General features: G+C 43.5%; 1 protein-coding gene across 6 annotated transcripts in view; it reads right to left on the minus strand.

Moving 5' to 3' along the window:
- Ubx (Ultrabithorax) overlaps positions 1-16,148 on the minus strand; it is a 77,804-nt gene that overhangs the window by 13,534 nt on the left and 48,122 nt on the right. The gene's annotated exons all lie outside the window — the stretch shown is intronic.

A 16,148-nucleotide genomic window follows, 5' to 3' on the forward strand; every position in this document is an offset into this window, starting at 1 on the left:
AGTGTTTTTGCTGTCTGTTTTTTGTTGTATTATTACATTGTACGAGTATTTTTCTACTTGACTTGGCACCGACGCCCTCGTTGGCGTTTCAATTGTTGTACGCTTTCCTCTGCCAGTGCTTTTCCTTTTGCTTTTCCCCAGGAAAACATGCACTTCGGCACAACTGGCGAAAGAAACCGCAGCTTATGCTACCCCTCTTCCTACCAAAAAATAGGCAAATAAAATGTCAGTTCCCCGCGGGAATCCACATTAAAATTCTTGGGCGAAACACCCGCCAATTGCGAACTGCGAGTCCAAGTTAACTAATTTATGTCGCAGGACTTGGAATTAATGAATAAATGGCTAAGGCCTTAGATGGATGGTGTGGGCTGGAAAAATGCAAATGAGTTTGCAAAAAGCCCACCAAGGTAAATAAAAACAGTAAACATTTCAGAGCGGCGAATCGAATCGAATCGAAACGGAGAAGACAGAAGAAAAAGAAACATTGCCACACGCAATCTTGGGTGGAGGGCAATGAAAACTTTAGCTTACAAAGTGAAAATTCCGCCCCAATTCGTCGTGAGCAGCTGCCAATGCTCGCCCAGAGGCATTGGGCAAAAGCGAAACTTTTCAAAAAAAAAAAAAAAAAAAACTTACGAAAAGTTTTCAAGTTATGAGAGTGATGCCATAGAAGTGACATCATGAATATGGTAAATAGACCATCAAATTAAATATATACTTTTATAATTGGGGGGGTGATTGCCCTGAAGTTGGGGTGGAAATTATTTCCGTATTCATTTAACAAGCAGAGAAAATTAAGCTGGATTTGCTGGTGAATATTTTATAGTCCTCTGTTATCCTTGTCACTTTTTAAAACGAGTGAAATTAGTATTCATATGACAGTTTGAAAAACTGTACACAATAATTCATATTTATATACAGCTATAATGAATGAATACAGCTCTTGAATAGATCTTATAAAAACTCCGGATTAAAGTTATTTAAGAAGATTGGCATGAGCACCCTACTCAGTTGCAGATGGGTAGCCAATAAAATGAACAATCATAATTAATAATCACAATTAATATGATTTGTTTGCCGTTGCGAGGGGCGCAATATTATTTGCTGAGCATTAATCGTGGAGAGGAGGGTTCGGGTTCAGGTTCGGGTTCGGAATTTGGGTTCGAGAGATTCACTGGTTTCTCCAGAGCCCGCATTGGCAGTTCCCGCTCCCCCAAGAAAAGTTGGGCAATTAAAATGGTCCAGCACATGACGCCAATTGAATTGGAGTAGGGGAAAACTCGGTGGCCGATAAACGAAGAGAGAAGAAGCCAGTGGCAGCTTGGCATTATCTTTCGGCAAACAGACATGACAACGAGGAACAAATAAATCGCATAAAATATAATTATGGAATTTGTAGCTCTCAGCGGAGGGAGATTTCCGCACTTGATGGCGCGGGGGTGGCGGTGGTGTGGGCGCCTTTGTGGGTGGTGGCAATGCGGTTGCAGTGCCTTGAGTTAATACGCGAGTGTAATTAACTTGTGATTTATTGGTTTAAGTTTTAAGTAGCGGTCTCTGCCGCGTCTGCTGGTCCGCTTCATTTACTTTTCTTTTATTTTCTATTCATGCCATTGGTTTTATTCTTTCCCAGGAATTTTCCTTTTGCCACTTTATCCTGCACTTGTCCCCCGGTCCGGTGGTTCATTTTGTAAACTTTCTCCTGCCTGCTTTATTCGCAACAAAATGTCTTGGAGAATAAGGCTAATTTATAAGGAGTCCGCCTCTCCGAGTTATTCCGCCCGTCTGGCCACCGCATCCGCCCACCTTTAATATTAAATGTTACACCAGGGACACATTTCGATGAAATATTTCGTAAAAAGTGTCTACGAGAGAAAAATTTGCTCTCTTTCTGCTCCTTTCGCCGCCCGCCCGCCAAAGACTTTCCCATCCCCTTGCCCAACGCCCGTTTTTCCTACGGCTACGACTTCACCTTTTTCGGCCAGAGTTTCCTACCAGAATTTCCCTGGGCCATGCGTCTTGCTCAAGTTGCTGGCACAAAACTTTCTCCTTTCCTTCAGGGCGTCCTGCCACGCCTCTCGCGCCCCCCTTCTCACGCACGTGGCAAGAGGAAGAGGAAGAAGAGAGCAGCAGCCAAAAGATGCTGCCTTTTGTTTTACTCGAAAGGCGGCGCGCCAGTGGGTGGGTTTTTCGGGCCTGGCACACAGGCCAAGAATTATTACCGACCAAATAAGCGATATTTCTCGAGGGATGAATGTGCTTTGGTGCGTGTTTTATTTTATTTCGTTGAGTTACAATCCACCATCTAACGGTACACGCTTTTCCCTTCCGCCCCCTCGAAGGGTGGTGCTCGCCGGTTCAGTGGGCGGGGTTGTTTTGGATGGGGTGGTGCTGTGCGCATGGCCGCCACCGAACGGAGGTGCAAGGGAAAATGTCGAATGCGAAATTAAGAAAACATGGCAGTAAAATTGGGCAATAAATCATTGGGGGGCCTCAAAGTGTTACTTCCACAATGTACACAGTTGGAATTTGTTTAGCTACAAATTGTATAGATTTTGCAACACACTGCGACATATGCCGTTGGAGGAAATGGCGTGGAAAACTGATTGGCTTTATTTATAACCGGGAAAAATTGACTTTGCGGGAAAATGCGGTTCAAACGGCGGTAGTTAATTAAAATCAAAATAATTCATTGTATTTTTTTACAGGTGCTAAAAATGTTATATATGTTGTTGTTTTTTTTTTTAGCTTAACAAGGACTTTTGGCCTTCTCCATTCACAGCTTGTAAGTCTTGTGGCTCCACTGGTCAATCGAAAGGCAATCCCCGTAATCCCATATCGCTCACAGCTTTCCCATCCTCCGATGCGTGTGTGAGTGTGATTAAAATGGCGATATGAATGCATAATAATACGAAAGTTATGACCCAGCCAGACCCCGCCGTCCAGTCCGCTTCCCTGCCCGCCCGCTCGCCTCCTAAATCGGCGCATAAAACTGCAGCAAACTAAAGTCCTTCAGCACCCCCAAAATCCCCCATTCCCGGCCATCATCGCCGGGTGAGTAAGTGTGCTGAACTTTGATGCCGCCACATTCTATTCGCATTTGCGCTCCAACTACCTATAGCCATATATCTTAGTCGGCCGTCCCAGGAATATGTGTGCTGTGCACTGCGAAAAAATGTTGAAAGAACTTTCAAGAAATATTTTGAAAGTGAATGATACTTCAATATATGTAATATGTATAAATAATATTACAAAATTGGGAAAACGTTCCCTAAATCCGGCTCATTGCCAGCCCAATTTCTTTGAGTGTACCACAAGGACTAGGACTAGCAACGACTCGCTTCAGCGCCAGCGGGCCGCCTGATATTTTTTTGTCCGTTTGCATTTTGAGCGAGTCAACGCCGAGTACGAAGCCGAAAAGCCGTAAAGCCTTTGCCTGGAGAGTTTTCCGAGGGGCTGGGCCACGATGGGGTTTAGGCGCAGTGGCAAAGAGTGCCGCCCTGGAAGATTTATGCAGTTCATATTCACATTTTCCAAACGCCGCATACCAGAGACCCAGCATTCGAAACGCACACGGCTGCAGGGTGCCAGGGGCGGCGGGGTTTGGGGCAGTGGCAAGGGCAGGGGCAGGGGCAGGGGCAGGGGCATGGACAGGGTCCACCACGGACACTGCAATGTGCATATGTGTTCGCTAGGCCAGCCTACATGTGTGTGTGTGTGCGTTTAGGGGGAAAGAGTAAGTCCAGCCGCAATTGTTGGTGCTTTTTTGGGCGCAAAATGGGCGCTGAGCATTGCAGTTTGCAGTTTTTGTTGCTGTTAAGGTTTTGGTACAGTGGATGTGAAACGGTTTTGGGGGTCAAATAATTAACTATATAAAAATACCACCGATTAGATGGTAAAACTGTTGAAAATGTCCTTAACCAATCTTCAAGTAGAAAGACTGACAAATAATAACAAAATCCTTCTATTTCGGAGAATTTTAGCAATCAATAATTATATAATAATATAATTATAATAATTAGACAAGATACAATTTTTAATGGCGTAAATAACAATTTTAGATATAGTATCATTAAATAGGTCAAATTTGTTTTTCATTTGGCTCATAAAAAAATAATAAAATACTAAGAAGACACTGGATAGTATGTCCCACAAATGCGTTATTATAGACAGTTTGTTTAAAAAAACAGATAGTAACTTATCTATTGTAGCCTCTGATGCTGTAAATTGATGGCTTCCCAATCGGATGAGTATCCCACAGTGCCTGGTCGAGATCAAAGCCTGGCAGATGGGATGGCGCTTGGCCAGAGGAGTCAGAGTCGGGTCGGAGTCGAAATCGGAGTAGGAGTAGTAGTCTGGATGCCGGCTTTGGCTTTGGTGGATGACTGCAGGCCTGGCCTGGGCCGCCGCTCGTGCAAGTGCCGGAGCACACTGCATATTAAGTTATTGTATATTAGGTGTTAAATCAGATAAATTTTCGCATAATACCGCATACAGCACTCGGATTTTCAAAGATTAACGTGGCGCACACACTCACATGCATGCAGGGAGTCAGTTGTTGTGGCCGCTGGTTGGTGTATGGCGTATTCTGGATACTGGATACTGGATTGTGTATGGTTTCGGCCTGGCCAGAACCAAACCGAGCTAAACTGGGCTGTGGCTGCAGCATTTCGGAGCTGTTTTAATCATTTGAATGCTGCACATTGTTTTCAGGCGGGTTAGAGGGGTGCACTGCAGTGCAGTCTCTAAACAGTGTTGCAGTTTATTTGCATCGTGGACGATGGTTGTTTGTGGGCCTGTGCAGTCATTGATAAACTTTTTGCTCCGACTTTCCACATTTTCCCTGGTTGCATGCGAGCGCATCGGCTTTGTTTTCGTAGTTAACAGATTATTAAAGCGCACATAAATTTATGCAAATTATTAATTGCAAAAATCGCTCGCAAAAAATATACTCGAAAATCGAAGCCCATGAAATTGTCTGTTCGGGCTTCATTAAGGTTGGTTGGTTGTCGATGTTGATGTTGATGTTGTTGCACCCGGCGTTATTTAAAAAAAATAAATCGCAGCGTTATTAAACAAAAGCTATTGTGTTTTATGAAAAGCGCATAAATAAAAAAGGCAAAAGCCAGCTCTAGCTGCACAATTTATTATGACAAGTTGCCCTGGCACTTTTATCTCTGCACACACAAATTTCTGCAGTCAGCTAGCAGCACATACACACAACATATAACATATAAACGTATATATTTTTTGGCATTTATGCTGCTGTTGCTGTTGTTGTTCTTGCCCTCGCTCGTATTATACAAAATATATGCAATATAATGGTCACAAAACAAACCGTGCCCCAAAATGCCGGATGCTTCGGCAGAAAAACTAACTGGAGAACACAAACACACACTTGTGTGTAGATACCACTATCTGGCAGCAGCAAAAACTTGACCATGGCCAAGTGGATTTGACAAATAAGTTGGCAAAAATAATTCGCACGCACAGGCGGCCATTTGAGTTTAGTTTTAATTAGTTGAGCGTTCGAGGCTGCGGGCAAAAGCCATTATTTCAATGGTAGAGATGACTGAGAAAAGCACAGCAATTTATTCGATTTTAAATGTAATGTTCTTTTCAGATCGAGCTTATGTGATAATAAATGGCAAACAGTCTGAATTGAATTTATGGTCCATGCTGATAATCTGTCAGATGTCAAAAGATACCTGCTGGAAAATACTATACGTGCAAGCAACAACATAATTTGCAAATCCTTCAATGAAAGGCAATTCTGAATAAATCTTTAGTTTTGCAAAGATCTTAATACCATTTTTGGCAGCGATACTTAATGGAATTTTATCGGTACTTTTGATTTAGAGGTAGGCGAGCATTTAATTACAAAACTTCTAAACGAAAAACCCACCTTTTATGCGCCTGGCGATTAAATAAATAACCAGATTGAGTGCTTAAAAAGCAGAACGAATTCCGATTGTAAAGTCTTTAACTGAAATGAAATGCTTGTTATTCACCCACCCAAATGGCTAATCCAAAGCCCAGATGATTGAACGCAGCCAGGCAGGAGCGGTGAGGAGGAGGTAGACTTCTATTTATTATAAATTTGCAATTTAAGCAACAAGCACCAGCTACGGCGAATTATGCACGCCGAGAGGCAGCCAAAGTTGATTGGACTTGGCCGGGTATATTCGGTGCGGGGATAGGGATTGGGATTGGCGGTACCTCGGACAATTTACCCCGACATTGCATATTCCCGCTTCCTTCGCATGCGAGCACGGACCATGGCAATGGACGTGGACGTGGACGTGAACGTGGACATGGACAGGCGGCACAGGGACACGCTCCTGGGCGCGTGAAAAAAGGAACGAAACCCGATGACCATCGCAATGCTGACGGACACACGGCGAGAAATCATTATAAATTGTTCACGCTAAAAGAAAATGGTAAGCACTTCATATCGTTGCATTTATTTTTGAATGCCAATTGTTTTATTTTAAGGATTGAGATAGTCTAATGTTTATTCCCTAATATCACTTCTCTTAGGTCTGAGTTGCAATAGTATGAAAGTGGCTCCCTCCTGAAATGCAGGACTTGCATCTTGTTATTTTCCCCAGTGCATTTGGGAAAAGAGGGCGACTGGGACTGGTCAGCAGGTTGCTGTTGCTGTTGATTTGTTTTGGCCGGTTGTAGCCGCTCTTTCGCCGTGTTGCTGTTGCCGTTGTGCGCTTTCAAATTGCTCGTTGCCAGTTTGCCGGGTGAGTAAAACGATTACCCGCCGGCTAGGAGGCTCGCTTTTTGGTATGTGTTGGAACAACTATTATTAACTTGGCCGGCACAATGTGGTTGTTCCTGCTGTTGTCGTTGTTGTTGCTCTCCTTTTTTTTACAAGTGCAACGCTTTGCGGCCATTGTTCTGCTTTGGCTGGAAATTATTATTCGCATGCCAAAATGAATTGAGCAGCCGGCGGACGCAGCAGAAGTTTGTGCGGTGCATGCAACATGTTTAGTTGCCCCCCCTTACACATGCGTTTCAGTTGTAGTTGCAGTGGTCGTACCCTTGCCCCCCTGCCCCCTGGCCAACCCTTCAAATTGCCCGGTTATTAAGTAAATTGATTTTAAGTACGTTTGGAAATTATTTGCTTCTAAATGTTTTGCTGCCGCATTCGTCGCAGCTGCACTTGTCGATTTTGTCGCGATAAGATGGCCAAATTGATTGTTAACATTAAGTGCAATTTGTTGGATTTCTTTCGATTTTCACCGGAGATTACATAAATGCTAAGCGGCTCTATTGCGGATTAGTTAGCTGAAATTGAATCAATTTTCTTTATTTTATAATAATTTTTATCATAAGGCATGGGGTTTCCCATGTTATTTTATGATTGCATTAAAAATAATAATCCATGATACATATTTTCCCAACTGCATTCCATATTAATGCATTGCAACCTCTTAATGCTGCAGAACTTTCTTCAATTTTCCCATTCAGTGCATCCTACTATTTAAGTTAAAGCAGCACTTATTCCCGGCCTTGCCCACCACCGATTCGTATACATTTTCTATTAACTGATGTTAAATTTAATTTAATTTAATACAACATACCCCAAACAACATGATCGCAATGGACGCGCAACATGCGAAATGGTAATAAGCGACCGAGGAACCCAACCTGCTCGACATTGCTCCTCCATAAACAGTGCAATTAAACTAATGACTGTGCTTAGGTCCGATCTTCGGCGGTTCGGCTTTATGGGAGGGGATTCCAGATGCCTCATAGACATGGCCGAGACCACACACAGACTGCAAACAACTGGCCAAACCGGCTGAGATCGGCTTTTGGCACTTGGCGCGCATATGATTAACCTGCCGGCTAAGAAGACCACGTGGATTGGATGGAGGGCGACGCTCTAATGGGTCGCCAAAAGATGCAGTTGATGAATTGCCAGCGAAATGGCTAAATGGTTGCCAGGGCACCGAGTGCCACTAACCGGTTTCCACAGGGCAGGTAAAATAAGAAGCCAAGCCGGCTCGGTGGCGGCTTTAATGGCTTCCGCCAGCGATCATAGGAGTGAAATAAATGGCCAGACGTAGCCAATAAACGTCGCGCGTTATGCCCTGGCTCTTTCATCGCCTGGCCAGGCCAAATGAGTTAAGAACTGTGGACAGTTTCGGCCGATTTACGAGCAGACCAGAAAAAGGAGAAAAACCAGAAATGTTCGGATGCCGTCGAGCCAGAAAGAGCAGCAGAAAGAGTGAGCGGGAGGACATTCCACGCTCGTAATCATACAGTTTGCATTATAATAATATCTGTGCGCAATTTACGAAACATCTACATATATATAGATATGTATATATTTTGCCTAGACAGACACCCATCAATCATGGTGCGATTTTAAAGGAATTGACCTCTGTCCGTGCTCCCTGCCTATCCGAACCGAACCGAGCCCCTCCGGCTGAAAAGTGCAGCGACGTCCATGCTCCGTTGGAATAATAAAAGTAATCGCTCTTTACCCTTTAGGGTTAGCGAGTGCAGCAAATTGCGAGCTGAGTGCGCTTTTCTATAAGCATAAAAATTGCTATAATTTGTTGAAAATTACATTTTATACATAACCGCCGCCCGCTCGCCAGAGCCGCAATTTATTTCCCCTACCTTTAATCAATATGCGACTGGGCAACTGGGGGTACGGACAGTATGGCAGCACTAACTATTATCCAAGATGGATTGCTGTGAAGGGCTACGAAAGTACAGGGGCTATCATGGTGGATGGATGGATGGTCCGAAAGTCCGAAATTGGAGCGTACCAATCAAAAATATTGAAAGCCATTAGATCAAGACATCAAGATTGGTGAGTCTAAGCTTGGACCTGTAATTGCTGGTTGATAGTTCAAGGTTTGGATTTGGAGTCACTTTTGTGACTTTGTCTCCTGAGACTTACAAATAGCATTACTTATCATTGTGATTGCATTCTCCAGGTTCAGTTATCTCACTTTTTGTTTCGTTTTTTTATTATTGTCCAACATTAATTACCCCTTTCAGGCGTTTGTGCAGCATATGGCCATGGAAATTTATGCAAATTACTTAATAAAATGTTGTCAACAACAAAATACATTTTCAATAGACCAATGCGAGACCAGGGGCGTTAGTATTTGGCCATTTATGGTTTCGACAGGGTACACAACCCCTTCGATTGTCCACCCCGAAGTCAGGAAGGGATGGACTTTGGATATGATGGACCTGCTGAGGCAGCTGAAACACATTTTTCCACAACGGATCCAATTAAACTCTAGTTTTTTTTTTTCGTGTGCCCGAATCGTGTTTTTCCTCATAAATTGTGCATTAACCTGATGCGGCGTAGCGCCGTGAAGAATGGCCATAAATCGCGGGAAACTTTGCGAGCCACCCTCGGCCACTCACGTGCCACCCTCATCTACCGAACTGAGCTCCAGCTCGTTCATCCTCCGTGCTGCTCCTGTTTTTGCCTCCTTACGCTTCTGTGCCGATTTCAGCCGAAAGATAAATAATCTGATGCCGCTCCACCCAGACGCAGTCTCATATTTGCGGTTGCTCCTCGCCGAATCCCCGCACGAACCTGACTTCTTCTTGGCATTTTCGCAATAAAATCGTAATAAAACACATTGGTCACGTAATTTCGTTTGTCTGTGGGATTTTATTGCCATTTTTTCGAGCAATTTTAAATTGTTATAAATGTGATGGGCGACGCAGCCCGGACCCGTGTGTTTACTCAGCCAACCGCCTGTGCCGCACTTTGCGTACTTATATATTTATGATGTGGAAAATATCTCGAGAACTGCACGGCCTGGCTGGGAAGGGGGAGGGCGAGTGAAATCGATAATGATGATGGGGATCCGCACCGCATTTATCAGGATAATTACACTCGTCCTTGGTCCGTGGTCCTTGATTGCGGGGCCAAATGAACAGAGCACGCCCACGGACGGACCGACCGACCGACGGATTTTCCAGCCTTTTCAGCCCAACACCCTCTAAACTTTCACTGGCCAAACACCAAAACACCCGCACAAACGACAATTAAGCAACAAAACTTTGATAAATTGCTTCCTTGCTCGCATTTTATGTGGTTCAGAGGTGGCGGGGCTGCTTTACACTAATTAAGGGTCTCGGGGTTTCCTGCAAATATTTGTTATCTGCCTGCCACAAGCCGAAAGCCGTAAGCTGAAAGCCAAACAGGCAGCTTCCCCAACAAAGGGGGACAGTTTTGTGGCGCCACCGGCAACTCGGAATATTTTTGCTCCATTGAGCAAAGTTTGCCATAAACTCCGAATAGTTGAAATTGTTTTCATTTGTTCGAAACTCGAATGGCAAAACAATTTTTGTGAGCAGAAAAATTCGAAATAAGCATTTGTGTTGTTTGCTCAACTTTAACATTCATTTTACTTTCAAATCGGAAATGTCAACCTTCATTTACAGATATAGATACAGATACAGATACAGATTATTATGCCACAAGTCATTTGAATCTTTAAATTTACCATAACTCATCCAATGCATTTCTTATTTATCAAAATATTATATTATAATCTTAAGCTTTTCTATTTTATCCATTTTCTAAAAGCTTATGCATTTTGATGTCCCTTATCCCGCTATAATTTTGCAGCTCTTATGGCCTGTGCAAATATTTATTTATTAATAAATTTATTGGCCCCGCCAGCTATGCAAAATCCTTGCCAACGCATTCTTGACCTCCCCCGACGCTAATCCATGCGATGAGGGGAAAAACTTCGCTCGCCAATAAAAATGATAAAGTTTTTTGCGGAAATATAAAATTGAATTATTGCATGCAATTTAAAAACCAACAAAAGCTGACAGCAGTCGCAGCTAAAAGCCAACCAACAACAACATCGGGATTGCCAAAAAATTTGTCAAAATAATGGCGTCATTCTGCAGTGGTCGCCGCAGTGGATTGCTGCTTGGCTTTCGGATTGGAGCCCAAAATAAGAGGATTGGCATTTCGGGGGCGGTGAGCCGACAAAGACGCCACAAGGATCCGCCAGGACATTGGCACACACACACACACACACACACTCTCCAGCTGGCGACGCTTTGGTTTATCCTTTATCCTTATGCTTTTTTGCACATTATTTGCTTTTGCAATTCAAAGCGATTAAGTGTCTCCAGTCTCGCAACTAGCAACTCGCATCTCGGATCTCGGATCTGGAGACTCCGGGGTCATTAGGGGCGACATAAAACATGTTTTTGTTGCAGCGGCCATGGACTATGGAACCATATAGAATATATGGCCCGGCTAATGGCAAAGCCATCGAATAATTCAGCACAGGCCGAAGGGAAAAGGGCTTTCGCTTTAAGGCCATTAGTGCAGGCTGGCCAGCCCCCGAAAAATCTGAGGAATAAAAAATAAAACGAAAAAAAAAATAACACTGAGCCCATTTAATAGAGCAATTATGAGCAGTTGAGAGTCGTGAACAGTCGACCGATGTCGGCCATATTTCAAAGTGTTTGGCCGTAACTAATTAAGCAATTAATTTCCGAGCAGCGGGACCCGCAGCCGCCGCGGGGAAGTTCAACAAACTTTGGGCTTGAAAAATTATTTACAGGCAGCAATGCCTTGCCACCGTTTGCAGCTTCATGTGGCGTAATTTAGTGAAATTATTTATGTCCCGGGTCCACCAATACCACCAATATCGCGACACAGCATCGTGCGAGCCCGAAAAACCCTTTTTCACATGCGTGCGCCGCGCAGTATGCAACAATTTCTGTTTGGCCAGACATAAAACACGTTAAACGCCCCAAAAGCCCGGGGGTGTGAAAACTGGAATCAAAAAGCAAACCGACGCACACTGAATATTTATGATGCGATTAGCAAGAGTCAGGGGCAGCAGCTCAGGTTGCAAGGAGTTGCGGAACCGGCAAATTTACGTGGCCAAATAAGAAGGCTGCCAATTAAGGCCGGGAGCGCGGAGTGCTCGGCATGAATATGTAAATAAAAAGAGGTAATAAGTGGGTGTTTAATAACCGGATGCCTCCTACTCCGCCCCCTGCTCCACCGGCAGAACCACCGAAAAAGAAGCAGGTTGTAAAAAAGAGAGAGCCCACTTTGTCACCCAGCAAAAGGTAAAAAATCAGTAGGCAAGGCAACAACAAAAAGGACCGACCAAGGACCAAATAAAAAAAGAGAAAAGGTAGCTTGTTTAATTTGCGTGGCATTTGCAGCTGCCTGCGGCAAAAAGATAACGAAAATAAAACGTTTGTCGTCCTCGTCGTTCTTTTTCCTTTTTTCCTTAGGGGGGGTAGGCAGCTTCCGAAAATTTGTAGAGCTGTGTAAACTAATTAAACTAGTGCACAAAATAAATTCCCAACGAAATATTATAAAATTTAATTTAGCAAAAATAATCAAGCGCACTTTGATTAACTCCGACCGAGCATTATGTGTATTTAAATGGCCAGCATAAATACGAAGTGCATGCGGCGCACGGCACATTAAATTCATTAAAATTCAATTAAAAACTGCGAATCAAATGTGGAAAAATCGAATCAAAACTAATAATAATCGAGAGTTAATGGCACCGCCTGGACCGAGCGATAAATATGCTCTGCATGTAGCAGGGATCCGGGGGATTCGGCCGGGCATCCGAGTGGGTGACAATGTGGCCCCGGCATTTATTCATTCATTAAACGCAGACAATTAAGTGTCAGGAATTTTGCAGGACCATAAATTGTGCGGTGGGTTCAGTAGGCCAAAATGGGGCGTGGGCCAGATGGGTTGACATTGCCTTTTGTCAGGTCAGCTGAAAATCTACATATGCACCGACTACTGTCCACTGACCAAACAACTATAAAACTATGTGGAGCACTAGCTCCGCTCAGCACTGGAATGATGGTGGTGGGTTGTATTTCCGGAAATTTTCAATTTAAATTTTCCCTTTGTGGCGGCCATTTTGCAATGGCCGCGACTATTATGGCCTCGCAAAATGGTTCCCACCCCCAAAACGGAGAATCCGTATGAATCGGCAAGGGGGTTGGCTAAGCTGACAAACGGTTAATTGAAAATTCTCCAGAAATCAAATTAGGGAACGCCGGAAAACTATCCCGTTGATACGAGGAAAATATGGTCAAGGGATAAATTCAACCGGCGCACACACATTAATCTTATTTGGCCTCAGTTCGGCCAATGAGTAATTGGAATATTGCGTGGAAATTGAATTTAGCCTGATTTATTTGTCGGTCTGTTTGATCTTGTTACCTAAACAAGATTGTGTTAAATTTCTATTTATTCATCATAAAAGTATTCTCGTTTGAGTTTAATAAATTTCCATGGAAGATTTTACTTGGGACATTTGTATAAATTCTAATTCTATTACGTTTTAGAATTTGGAAAAATTTTAGTAACAAGCAGGGGTGCCGGAATAAATATCCAAATCGGTTTATTTTAATTTGGAAAACCGCTTCTCCTTTTTCAACTGCCAACCGCCGATTTTTCCCGCTTATCGATGACTAGGAAATGTAACTCATGACGTGTCCTACGGTTTATTTGCCACCCACCGTTCTGTTTTTCCGGATGCGGTGTGTGTATGTGTGTGCGAGTGTGTTTTGCTCGCAAGACATCAAATTACTTTCGTATGCAAATCAGCGGCTTTTCTGCGGACTTTTTTCTGTGCCGCTGTGCCACACGGCAGCCGACAGACGCCGTTCGAGGGAAAGAGAGGACAGATGGGCGGGGAAAGGAGCGGAAAAGGGACGGAGACAGACAGTTGATCGGCACCAAATTTATCTCAATGATATGCAGATAAAACTAACAAGTACCAACGTTTCTTTTTCATTCCGTTTGGCTTGAGCTCTTGCTCCTTTTTTATCCCGCCCTCTCTGCTCCGCTGCACTTCTCCGGAGGAAAAAAGCTGAGAAACTACATTAGCAAATAAATTTATTTAGCATTGCAAAAAATGAGGTAGCTAAGTGGCTGGCTGGCAAAAAAAAAAAAAAAAAAAAAAAACCAAGAAACGAGAAACCAGAAGGGATGCCGCATGGATATGGATGGCAGGGGTGTGTGGGTGCTATGAATTTATTTAAGATACTTATTGATTGGATTTGATTTCGGGCTATGGGAAAGTAAACTTGGGCAAATAAATTTAAATGGGGGCGTTGAGTTGAGTTGGCCCGGGGACTTCGAGGGGTTGTTGGAATTTGCAAGTTTTTCTGCTCTTGGGCTTTGCCCAGCACGCATGAGTAATTTTTCCAATTTTTGTTTCACATCTTCTGCTAATCCGGAAAATTGTTTTTCTCCACTCACCGCTGCTTTAACTGGTTGATGCGTTCTTTTTATTATTATACTTATTTACTCACTTTGTCAATGTTTTTGTTTTGGTTTAAGGGTGTATTAAATATTTGACACTTACCTAGAAAAGAGAAGAAAATAGTTTGATTAGTATTAGGCAAACAGTGAGTACAAAAAGTAGACATGCATATTTAAATAAGAAAATCTCAAGTTTTACCGTTTCAATTAGTTGCAAAGCCGTTTTTCAGCAAAGAAGATTTTAAACATAATTATTGCAAGTTTTCATTCGCAACTTTTGTGTAATTGCACAAAATGAAATAATTAAAATGAAAATACGCCCGTGTAAAGGTGTAAAGTAAGTTAAAATACCTTAACGACCTTTCTGTTAATAACGCAAAGTGCAAATGTTGCTGCTGGCCACCTGCAACTGCCCCACGGCGGCAATAACAATGTGCAACTGCAGCAGCAACTGTGCAGCACCGCACGCAATTTTCATTTTCCCTTGTTATTAAGTGATAATTGAATTTTTATGTCCCCAACTCGAGAGCTCCACAATCGGAGTTCCAAGTGTCGCAGCGAAAGGTGCATTCTGTACTGGGTACTCTGAACTGTGACCTACAGTCACCGGAATCAATTTCTCCAGCCATAAATCACAGGGTCATGTGCCAATTTCCTGGCAAATCATGTAACGCACTTTCTAAACATCTCAAAAGAAGTCGGAGGAAAACCTTTTGCCTTTTCCATTGTCTGACGGCTTTTTATCAGTTCGGGCGATATGAAAAATTCGCTGCAGCTGTTTTATGACCGTCCAGAAGTCGACCTTTTTTTTTTTGCCAACCGCAGACTGTGCGAAAATTATGAAAATTCATATTTCCGCACGCACTTGGCCGGGTAATTTTCCGTACCTGCTGTTATAGAATGACAAAAACAAAGCCAGCGGGCGGTGCGCCGTGAAATTTGCATGCGTCAATAGAATTTGGGAAATTTCGCAACAGTTGCCAAAAAATCGAAATTTGATTTACAACTGCCGCATGGACCATAAATCTCGACTCAAATATTTTGGTCGCTGCGATTTCATGCCTGTAAATTGCAATTGCATTTAATTCTGCCGACGATTTTTTCGGACCAACAAACAAAACAAAAAAAAAAAAAGAGAGAAGCAGACGAAACTCACACACATTTCATGCGGCTTCCACAAAAGGTAAGAGCCCAAGAGACCCAAACGACGACAACGAAAAGCAATTTACGAAAAGCACGCAGCGTTTAGATCAAAAGCAAAGTCGACGACGACGACGACAATCGCCATTTGCCAGGGGCGCAGGACCAAGGGGGTGTGGGGGACGGTCGATGGCGGGGGCATCTGCCTTGGACAACGATGCTATACAACGCAAAACACATCATTAAGTATAAAATTCTTAAAATGGAATTTTAAATCATTAAAAGGCAGCGGCGAAAAAAAGCCAGCCACGAGGAATTCGCAATGCGTTTGCTTTATTTGGGAGCTGCAGCAGCAGCAGCAGCAACATGCAATGGCAACAATTCCTGCTGCCCAGTCGCATTGTCCAAAATGCTTGAGGTTGGGGCAACGCAGCAGCAGCAGCATCAGCAGCGCCGGCATGCAGCGTTCTTTTTTGCTGGCCTTTTTACTTTTCCGTATACGTTGTTTTTTTTTTTTGCATTTTTTTATGTACACGCCAAGCCAAACAGCTTGAATGGAAGTAATGATGCTGGCCGAACGTCGCCGAAACAGAGTCTTGAGAAAGGCGCGCAGTTGGGCTGCATTTGCAATGAGTTGCCGCTGCAGCAGCAGCAGCAGCAGCAACAGCAACCCGCAACAGCAACGGCAATGGCAATCAGCAACATGGCCGCCTGAGCAGCAAACGAAGCTGAA

The sequence above is a fragment of the Drosophila melanogaster genome, chromosome 3R, assembly GCF_000001215.4.
Source record: "Drosophila melanogaster chromosome 3R".
Taxonomy (NCBI): Eukaryota; Metazoa; Arthropoda; class Insecta; order Diptera; family Drosophilidae; genus Drosophila; species Drosophila melanogaster.